Genomic DNA, 11,523 nt, shown 5'->3' with positions numbered 1-11,523 from the left:
GAAGTGAAATTTGCTGAGCCTTTTAATGAAGCGTTATGCAAGGTTTCTATGAAGAGATATTGTGAGTAAAGCTGTTAGAAATTCATGCAGGCTCTAATAAATATGGGCAAAACAATGAAAGTTTATGAGTAAATAACATTTCTTCTGTTCTGTGTAGAACATCAATAATGAATGGGTTTCCAGGCTACCGTGTACTTTATGCCTACGCGAAGTTGTTTTGTGTTCTCATGAACAGATCATGAATTATCACTACTTCAATTCGGCAATTTATGGCTTTACTTGGTCAGGCATTACCGACGAAGGGACAAAACTATCCAAGCTGAAACTCTGAAATCTTCGATATTCAAGCAGCAAGCCTTTATCTGGGTTTCTATGAAGAGAAAATTGTCGTAAGTTAATTAGAAAATTTGCAGGACAGCAGTGAATTTAGCTCATTTTTCTGCTCGCCAGGTTCGTGCAAATTTACCTTTTTTTTTACTTTAAAGGCTAATTCACAACAAGTATTGCACATTAGCAGGACCAGTGTCTTGTAATTACGAGCACTCACTAATATTACGAAGAAGTGCTTGAAACAAAAGGTTTTCAAGAAATAATCAATGTCGTAAACATTTTTGATGGTGGCGCCATCTGTGAAAAAAAATATCAAATTGTTTCACGTCAATTCCGAGGTTCGTCAAAAGTGGCGCCTCTAAACATTACTAAACCACCAAAACACGGATGGGTTATTTCTCCAGGTTTTGACACAGTGGCTAAATCTACTCGACTCGTCTTCAATGCACAATGTAACCCCATGAGGCTGCTGAAAAAAGAAAGAAAAAAGAGAGGGAGAGAAAGAAGGCGAGATAGCGTGTTGCACTGTACATCATGAATGCATAGCTAGCAGGATAGGCTATTGTGCCGAGGATTCCAGGAATTGCTTGGTTGCTTGCTTTTGTACTCAGGTGACTGTAGAAGCGTTTTTGAAGTATACAAAGAACTTGACCTTGCCTCCTCATATTTTTGAGGCTCGTATGCCAATACCTAGAAACCAGCTTTCCGGAAACCACGCGGTGAGGTGGCGAGTGCTTGGCAGTGTATGTGTGTTTGACTATTTCACGTCATACCCCCTGGCGTACACTTTGCAAACACCTGTAAGTTGGCTTTCCAGCACAAATATTTTCCTACAAAACTGTTCGTTCCCTGACTGCTTTTCTCCCTCTAAACTTATTCACCCCTCCACATTCCAACGCGGGCTCAGCACCTAGGTTTTTGAAAACATACTGCAGGAATGTCGCCTCATTGTAAGTTAACCTCTTGCACTTAGAGAAAGGGGGAAACGAAAGAAAGGAAAGACTTGGATTAGTGCTGATGGAAAAAAATGTTTGTCTGCCCTTCTGGTAGAGGCTTTCCTGTGGAAAACAAACTTGCTCGCGCATGCTCTGTAACTATTTTGCAAGTTGTCAATTATAACGAGTCTCATATTGCCCCGACTGCCGCGAAAAGTGCAGATGGCTGCGCGAGCTCTGGACGCGTGACCAAATGTCACGCGTCGCGACGCAAGTTTTGAAACGCATGATTTTCTGTAGGTTATCATGTCGTCGAAATATGTATTGTATTTACCAGCGCAATAATTACACTCGCGTAATGGTAACGCATCCGCTTTCATCATTTTTTTTTTCGAATGATATCGTACCCTCGACAATCACTATGTGACTGCCATTTGCTTGTTGCAATGCGCAGCAAACGATCTAGCAGAGAGGTAGCAGAAATAAAGCTGGGGCAGTGCGGAATAGACAACACGTGCACAATTTACGCTCTATGAACTAATAATTTCTACAGAAACTAAGTTTAGCAAATAATCTGTTTGCACATGCAGATCATGTGGTATCTTATTTTATAGGCACCCCTCACTGACCAAAGCGCTCTACGTAGCTCTTATTAGAGAGTTTTAGCTGGATACGGAAATACGGTACGCAAATACGCTACCGTATGACGGTACCAGTCCTCCTTTCCAGGTCGTCAACCTTTTGCTGGTGAAGGCACCCCGACACCACAAAAGCTTTTTCAAAAATTGCTGTGGGGTTGTCACGCCTCATTGTTGCCCGTCAGCCTACGCATTGTTAACGAGACACCTGCCGTTTGGGGTACGCATTGTCACTGGAATGGGGAGCGGCAAAAGCACAACCAGCGGGAAAGGAGGAACGCTACCCTACTGCCTTACCGAATTTGCGTACCGTATTTCTGTAACTTGCTAAAAGACTCTATTATCGAAGGCATCGGCGGCCATATACACCTAGAAAATGAGACGTTCAAAGAACACATAGAAGCGCTCAAACGCGTCCCTCCTATGGACCTTTTCAACAAAGGCTTTCTGGGGAGCTTCTGAATGTAGGGACATATGTATGAGGTCAAGCGGCACATGCGCGACTCCCACACTACATTTACAGTCGAACCAAAACTGATGACAGCGGAGGCATCTCTAATTACTATGCAAGCCAACACTGCCGGTCTTCAGGGCCAGTGTCAAGCTTTCTCGAGAAGTCAGAAGTTGGTTCAGAAACCGAATCACTATTTCCAGCAACCCTCTCGGCAGCATGCCTCAGCGCCTAACCGCTCTAATGTAAATAGAGAGTTTTAGCAAGTTACGGAAATACGGTACGCAAATACGCTATAGGACGGTACCGCTCCTCCTTTCCAGGTCGTCGACCTTTTGCCGGGAAGGCACCCCAACACCACAAAAGCTTTTTCAAAATTTACTGTGGGGTTGTCACGGCTTATTGTTGCTCGCCAGCCCACGCATTGTTAATGAGACACCTGTCGTTCGTTTGGGGTACGCATTGTCACTGGAACGGGGAGCGGCAAAAGCACAACCAGCGGGAAAGGAGGAACGCTACCGTACTCTCTTACCGTATTTGCGTACCGTATTTCCGTAACTTGCTAAAACTCTCTAATACTTCTACCTTTCCACGAAAGAGAGCGGGCGCCTCTTTTGTGGACACTTGCAGGGGAGTACAAAGGCTCTCTGGGCGGTGCGTCTTTCTTTTTTCTTGGCGAACGGGGAGAAGGGGGGGGGGGCTTCAGGCACATTTGCAACATTCCAAAGGAGCTTATGGCAACAGCTGCACCCCTGAAAAGGAGAGATTAGTTGCAACAGGTGCAGGTCGTCGCCACCGCCTGCTGCGACAGTGAAGAGCACATTTTCCTCCCTTTTTTTCGAAACATGACTGAGTGGCGTCGCCTGGTGTCTCGGGAAGAACTACTCGCAAGATGGCGACCGTAGAACCGCCACCTTAAGCTGAAATGTGCCTAGAGCATATTCCCCGCAAGTTCTTGAAATCCATTTACTGCGTTTCTCGTGCAAAGCTCCACGAGGTCGGCATGCATGTTTAAGTGTAGAAAATGCTTTTCTCTCTCAAGGTGTCGACCCCTCTTCTACCTTTGCTCATTGTAGTGAACGTACTAAACGCCATGAAGGCTTCTTGAAAAATACTGCATGCATGCCAGGGCTCATAAACTTTCCTTACCCATAGAGATAAGAATAAAGTGGGGAGAGGGCAGTCTCAAGAAAAACATGGCGGCAGACGATGGCAAAGCGCGAGAGAGGGTCTGGACAGGAGGCAGTTGTTACTTAGGTAAAAGCATACTAGTATTAGTCATTACTCTTTCACAGTCCCAAAAACACCGCGCTTGCGGCGCGAAGACGCTTGGTAAGCGAGAAAACGCGCGAAAAGAAATTGTGGGTGGCGACGCCACCTTGAAGTTTCCGCACCATTCGCCGTGACGTCACATATCTTGACGGCGCCTGCCAGGGCCTGCGCAGTACCTAATCGGTAAAAATAAGTGAAGTGTCCTTTGAGGGGGCCATAAACTTAAGGTACCAAGTGTGAGGAAAATTTGTTGAACCAACATCGCCATAACGCAATAAATGCACTTTGACATCTGTGACGTCATGCACGGAGATTTCGGCGCGAAATTTAAAACTGACACTTTGAACGATTTTTTCCTGTATTAAACAAACATGATGAAATTGGCGGCATTATAAAGTTCTCACAGTACAATCTATCAATCTGAACCGACACATTATTTCTCTTTAGTGTCCCTTTAAAGGAGCACCCATACTTTATGTATGTTCGTGCGTGCGTTTTTCTGTATGCGTGTACATATGCACATGCAAAATTGAAAAATTTCGGCTACGCCCCTGCAGAATACGGGCCTTAGTGACTGTTTATTGCTCGGTCGTTTATTGCCCTCAGGTGTGGACGAAATTACAGCTGTTTACAAGCAGGTACTGGTAGATAAAAATGATGCTGATGTGGAAATGCCGGCGCGCTTCTTTTCCTTTTTTTTAAGCATCATGGTATTTGATTGTACGAGGGCTATTCAAAACGTAAGGGCCGTCTGCTAATATTTAAATATATACACGTTAGAATGAAGATTTATATTGCAGCGTCATCTGTTAATTATTCGCGAAGGTACTGAAGTTACTGTTCTGCTTGTCGGGGAAAGCCAACGACAATGTCTGCGAAAATCGTTGCTCGCGCCTGTTGCGAAGTGCGAGCTGTAATTTAATTTTTTTTCTGGCACAAGGATCATCAGCTGCTCATATTTATGCGGAATAGTGCCTAATTTATGGACATAAAGTGATGAATCATGGGAAGGTCATAAAATCGTGTCGGGACTTCACAAATGGCCGCACAGATGTGCATGACTAAGAGTGCAGTGCAAGGGCCGGAATCCAGACCAATGATACGGTTGAACAAGTGGACCAAGAAATGCGATTAGATCGACGACTGACAGTCGTCTGTCGGATGAATTTCCTCTTGTCAGCCGCACTACAATTTGCACGATTATAACTGAAAAGACCAGATATCACAGTGTGTGCAAGGTGGGTACTCAAAATGCTTACCGACCAAGTCAAAGAACAAAGAATTCCCAGGCGGCGAAGTTCTTTCTAAGCAGAGGGACTAAACAGAAACTGGTGCAGCGGTACGAAAAGGGTTAGAATTTAACGGTGATTATGTAGAAAAGTGAAGTAGTCTTGTGCTAAACTAAACCAGCCATTAAAAACTTTTGCAAACGAATATTTCTTTTTTTCGGGGACCAAACGGCCCCTACTTTTTGAATAAACCTCGATTTCACGGCGGCGATACCGTGAAGATGGTTAGAGAGTTTCTTCTGCCGATGAGCCACGAAGCGCGCCCGGGTTCGAGCCTATGATCGGCATCGGAGGTTATTCACGTTTTTTTTTAACTTCAGCTACCAGATGTACTGTTTTGCGAAATTCTTGCTGTCGTGTGCAAAGCTAAGCAGCAAGATTGGCAGTCCAAGAAACACTAGACAAGCGTAAGAGCGCGGTTTTGGTTTTATGCTTAGGAGAAAACTATGTTTCATATCATTGCGCGAGTTTTAGGACACGGTTCTCGACCACGTAAAAGATTGTCTTCCTGAGGTACGATGTTTTGTTGCTTCGTCGAGACACGAAGCGACAGAACTTTTTTTTTTTTACTATTCGGCTTTTATATCGCACATCGTATGCGAACACACCGCTCTCTTACGGAAGATGTGACCTCATGACAAGGATACCGCCATGTCCTTTTCATGCAGAGTTCAGTGAATGTTCGGGTTTTGCAACGCCGGCGCAGAGCACAAATTAAACGTACGATGCTGGTTTCCCCGCTGCGAAGTGAGGGATTTTTAGTCCGTGCTAATACCGCGACATAAACTGCAGCGATCACTGTGTTGAGCTGAGCTACTAGGCTAATAGTTAGACCAAACACATCATATTGAAATATAATAATAAAACGAAGCGCAAACAACACAGGTGGCTATTCAGTGGTACTTAGATGTTTTGCATTTTCTCGGACAGGACCGTACTTGACCGCTTATGTTTGTTCGCCAATCTGGGCATAGCCGATTGACATTTCACTGCGTGGAACACTGGGAATTCCGGATATATTGCGCCACTTGCCGATTTGGAACTTGTAACGTAACACAAACGATATACCTTGAAGAGTCCGCAACCGGAAACACTCCGCGTTTGGTGATACACGTCGCATACTTATTCAGGCAGCAGCTTTCTTTTGGCTGTAGTTGGAACAGCCAAAAACGGCACAGCGGTTTCCCGTTGACTTTTCGCTGGCTCACATCGCAATAAAAGAGAAAAAATCCGCAGGTCGACATAAAACGACTTAAAAAGAATGTTCGACAACGCCTACTCGTCCAATTGCACCAGCCAGAAAGAAGAAAAGCGCCGGTTGCCAGACCGGTCCTCCTCGCCCGTTGCAAAGATGGAAACGTCTATGTTACAAATCTGTTATACTTCTGTCAAACGGGCAGCTTTTATTCCGGTTATGCTTAAAGGGACACTAAAGAGAAACAATGAATCGGTTTAGATCGATAAATTGTGCCCTGAGAACTCTAATGCCGTTAATTTCGCCATCATAGGTTTATTAATAGAGGAGAAAATCAAGTTCAAAGTTTCATTTTTAAATTTCGCGCCGAAATCTTCCCGCAGTGACGTCATTGATTTCAAAGTGTATTTATCGTATTTTGGCGCCATTGGCTCGACAAAATTACCCCAAACTTTGTATGTTAAGTCTATGGCCCCCTCAGAGGAGAATGTACTTCATTTTCACCGAATACGAACTACGTAGTCCCTAGTAGGCGCCTTCAAAACATGTGACGTCACGGCAAATAGTGCGGAAACTTCAAGGTGGCGTCGCCACCCACATTTTGTTTTTCGCTATTTTCTCGCTTACGAAAGCTCTGCTCGCCGTAACAATGGCACCGTTATAATCGTAATAAGAAAATCTACCATCGAAGATCAACTTCCGGTTTCTCTTTAGTGTCTGCTTAACTGTGGTTTACTGGATTAACCGCGGTTAACGCGAACGCGTGTTTGCCATTGCCACACTGGCTCAGCACACTTGAGCAAGCCGAGCAAATCACGTGCTGATCCAGTGGCCAGCGCGAAGTTTGGGCGCACCCTCCGCAAGTTTCGTGGTGCGAGACAGCACTTCTACACCTCCGCTAACCTTCGCGGCAGTTTGCGGCTCCGTGGAGCGGCTAGACAAGAACAATGCGAAAAGCAGTTCCCCTTAAAAAACGTGTAGCGATGTAGGGCTGTAGCTTCTCGCAATCCCCGCCGTGAACGCAATAATCTTTGTTGTTGGCCCTTCCTCGGCGAGCCCCGTTTTCCACGAGTTTTGCTTAGACTTTGTTCACCGACTTGAATCACTGGAATCGTATTCCGTGAAAATCCTCTGCGAAGCGCCGGCGCGGCAGGTGCACTCGCAGCCGTTTTTCTCCGCCATCTTGTCAGCTCCTCGGTTAGGGAGGTAAACCGTGCTAACTGCGGTCGCCAGGTCCGCCAGGAATACTAAGAAAGTGTCGCCTTCCCAGAACACATGCACGCGCTCATGGGTCTCCATTCCGTGCACTTTTTCAACCAAGGCTCCCCGGGTGGGGCGATAATCCTCTCGGAGGTAGCAAATATGCGTGACCCCCCCCCCCCAAATGCACTGAGGGGCGCAGTTTTGCTGCTTCTAAATCTAAGTACACGGGTCTTATTGAGGGGGGGGGGGGGGTTGCTGCACCTGAACTAGAATGAGTTGAGGAGATTACGCTTTAAGGGAGAAAATCTGTCTAATCATTATTGTTGGGGTTTAGCGTCCCAAAATCGCGATATGTTTATGAGGGAAGCCGTAGTGGAAGGCTCCGGAAATTTCTACCATCTGGGGTTCTTTAACATGCGCCTAAATCTAAGTACACGAGACTCAAACATTTTCGCCTGCATTAGAAATGCGGCCACCGCGGCCGGAATTCGGTCGCGCGACCTCTGGCTCAGCTGTCGAAAAAAGGCCTGCATGCGAACCTCCTAGAACTTGCCACACACATAAAGATGCAGCAAGCCGATCTTAAAAACTTCCAGTTACATACCATCGGCACAGATCTGCCTACAGCCGGCATACACCTGTGCTCGCCGGCGAGTGAGAAAACAAAGGGAAAGAGAGCGACCGCCAGAAAGCGAAATGGCACTGGGGAAGGCCAGTCAACGCACTGCACCACGTTGGGCTTGGTGGTTGACGTTCACTCCGTAATGGTTTTAACTGCGCTAAGACAAGGTCGACAGAGGGCACAGCACGTGCTGTCTTCTCTTCCTCTGTTGTACTTGTTTTAGCGCAGTTAAAGCTAGTAGGGAATGCCACCTTTTCACAGGAGGCTTGGCAGCCGCCGTAACCCCGTCCGGTCGGTGGTAACTAAGCGTGACCCCCCAACCCTCAATGAAAAAAAAAAAAAAACGCGGTGCCGAAGCATTGACGTCAGCCCTTGTATGCCCGAGCCACAGTCTACAAAAGACGCGAGCCTTCTCTTCTGTGAAAAGGTCTATATATATAGCTTTCACGAGCCGTCTCAGACAGGTTCTCTGGGCTGGCTACCTCAACATGGTGGCCATCGTGACTTTTTATCTCATTAGAGAGTGTCAGTGCAGGGGAGAACACACAATCATTCCGTCCCGGCTTTCTTCTGTTCGCCAGTCGCGCAAAGGGGGAACACAAAGGAATGTGAGGTGGCACCGGCACTAATCTGATGTCAATGTTTCCTTCGAGCACATTTTTGGCCTCATTGTTGCACTTCCCCCTGCAGAGAGCGGCAGTATGTGTCCAGCCTGCACCTGGTCTTCGCAGCTGGTTGTCAGCAGTTCGTCAAACGGGTGGTACAATCCACCACATTGGTCTCCCCCTCCGTTTGCCTCTCCCATGTGAGTGGAGGAGATTTGTGGAGAATTCTCCTCGCAAGCTGACGTCACTAGGCTCCGCCTTTTCCCCCGAGTATGTGTTACCCGTGTGGGTACCCCTTTATTCTCAAAGCACTACCAGCATGGATGTCGGCCGGCTCTGTGGTGTCTAGTGTTTCCTAGTCGGCGTCCCTCGCAGCAGTCTGGTACTCATACGATTACGGTTGACTTGTCTGTCGAATAGTGAAGGAATTCCCGCTGCATCGATCGACCGCCTCTCCAGAGCACGTGAGCGTGGACACCCGGAGGCTTGCGGTGGTTCTCGAGGAAAACCGAGCGCACATTCGGCAAACATGGGCTTGGAGAAGCGTGGCTTCTGCGGCTCCTGGCCTAACTACCGGACGCCATGCACGAGCAGCGAGGGTCGTCTGTGCGACATCTTCCAAGACCTTCGACTACTGAACGAATCCTTCTGGTCTGTGGGTTTCGAACTGAGGGAGCTTTCTCCGGGCCAACTGTCTCTCGTCCAAATCCCTGAGGCGCGCTGCTGTTCGGGTAAAGCGAAAGTAAAGGAAGCAGCCAAGATCCTGCACTGCCTGCTGACGCATCACCGCTGCATCGTTTCAGTGGACCTGAACGACGAACTTTTGAAGCGTCATCAACAAATGATATCCGGCGCGTTGCGCAAGTGTGTGTCCCTGAGAAAGCTCAAGTTGTGCATGCCGGGCTACGCCACGAAAGCGTCGCTGAGGATCGTTTCAAGGCTGCCACAATTCAGCCAAGTGCAAGAAGTCGTGCTTTGTGGCGTGCCGGTCGATCGCAGATCCGCCCAGGGCCTCTCGACGTTCTTGGCAGACACCCACTCGTTGACGACGTTCAACATGGCCGACCTGTATATCGGAAACGAGAACGCGACCGTCATCATGCAGGGACTCAAACAGAACGCGACAATCACGACGCTGTCGGTAAACACAGATCTAATGTGTCGAAAATTGTCCGAAGGCTGCTCAATGTTATCCGGTTACTTGAGGGTTAACAAGACGCTGCGCACCCTAAGCGTAAAGTCATCTTTCCGGAATTCTTTGAGTGACCTCGATGTGATCACCGGGCCGCTTTGCCACAACACCACCCTGTCCGAGCTGAACCTGATTGGCATGAACCTAGATTTGTGCAACTATGGGCTCATCACCGGCATGCTTGGGAAGAACCAGACTCTGAAAAGATTCCACATGGTCGACTGCTTTCATGACGGCTACAGCATCGACACGAAACCCGGCGTGCGTGCATTCAGGGACGGCTCAAGCCCGTTCCACATGTGGTTGGTAGCGCTTGCAGAGAACGAGGCGCTGGAGGAGCTGACATTGGACCTATCGTGGATCGAGCCGGACGATTGCGATCCCCTGTTCAAGGCGCTCGCGCGCCACGCGTCCCTGAGAAAGGTCACCATCCATAACATTGGGGACAACTGTGTGGCCCATAGTTGCCGGGCCATTCGGGACACCGGCGTACGGGAGCGCTTCTTCGTCGCCAAGCACCACGTCTCGGAGGACAGCGTTGTGGAGCTCCCGGAGTGCAGGGAGCTGTCCTCCGTCGGCGTAGACTACTCCCACAGTGAACGCGAATGCGAGCTGCTGAACAACGCACTACTCCTGCTGGCGACGTGCAATCACGTGAAGTCTGTGAGTATCAGAATGAGAGAGGCGAGCTTCAAAGGCAGTGTCAGCTCATTGATTGTGGCGTACATCAACAACACGACGGCGCTTACGGAGCTGGATCTGAGTTTCATCCACCAGGCATGCACCGCCTTCGAGCCAAAACAAGCGCTGCTACAAGCACTTTCCAACAACAAGACCATACGCAGACTCTCGATCGATGGTACCAGCTTCGACGAGGCCGAAACCGAGATGCTGACCAACATGATGCTGTCCAGCCGGACGCTTCGCGACGTGTCCTTGCCGAACGACTACCACTCGGTGCTCTCGCTGACGCAGAAGCTGTCGACGGAAATATCGAAGAACTTGTCGCTCCTCCGCATTGACGTAGGCCCGTTCGACGCGCGGTGCGTCGGTGACAAGTTCGCCATAGCCGATGTCGCGCGTCGCAACGACACCTTGGTGATGCGCGCGGCACACTTCGTGACAGGAACGAGGCACAAGTTCTGCGCGGCCGCTGCCGAGCGTGTGCAACTCAGTCCCGGGCTGGTGATGAAAGTTCAGGAACTCAAGTCCACCGACGAAGAGGAGGCCGTGTCTCTGATCAAGTGCAGCCTCAAGGACATCGTCAGCTTGGACGACTTCATGCGCCTGGCGGGGGTCGTCAAGGACACTGTAAGTTGCCACAGGCGCGACGACGGTCAGAAGCAGCTGAGTGACCTCAATTTTGACTGCTTGCTGCACATTCGACAGTATTTGAATCTGGACGACATCCTTAATTCAAAGTAGTCACAACGTTTGCTCCGGTATGTGGTTTATGTTGGTGCACTGGATATATCCCGGCTTTCTTTTTTTTCACCAGCAGTGCACCACTTGCTTTTTGTGAATTGCAACACTTTGTTCTGTCTAGTGTTGGAGCTGATATGCGGCAAGTTTTTCACCATAAATTGCTAATGAAAACGTCATTTCGTTACTTTTTTAGTTACTTGGACCCAGGGAGCTTATAAATGAGTTGATAGGCTTTCACTAGCGATTGTGTGGTCGGCTTGTAAACATGTGCAAGGTTGCTTTCTTGCGAAGTTCCTTTCTTTTTCTTTTCAACCAAGCACTGTCGTTCAAAGACCGTTTTTCTCGCACCCACTTCCAGTGAAAAAT

Source organism: Rhipicephalus sanguineus, chromosome 7 (genome assembly GCF_013339695.2).
Source record: "Rhipicephalus sanguineus isolate Rsan-2018 chromosome 7, BIME_Rsan_1.4, whole genome shotgun sequence".
NCBI classification, from domain to species: domain Eukaryota; kingdom Metazoa; phylum Arthropoda; class Arachnida; order Ixodida; family Ixodidae; genus Rhipicephalus; species Rhipicephalus sanguineus.
The sequence above is the reverse complement of the archived record's forward strand: the minus strand, read 5'-3'. Positions refer to the sequence as shown.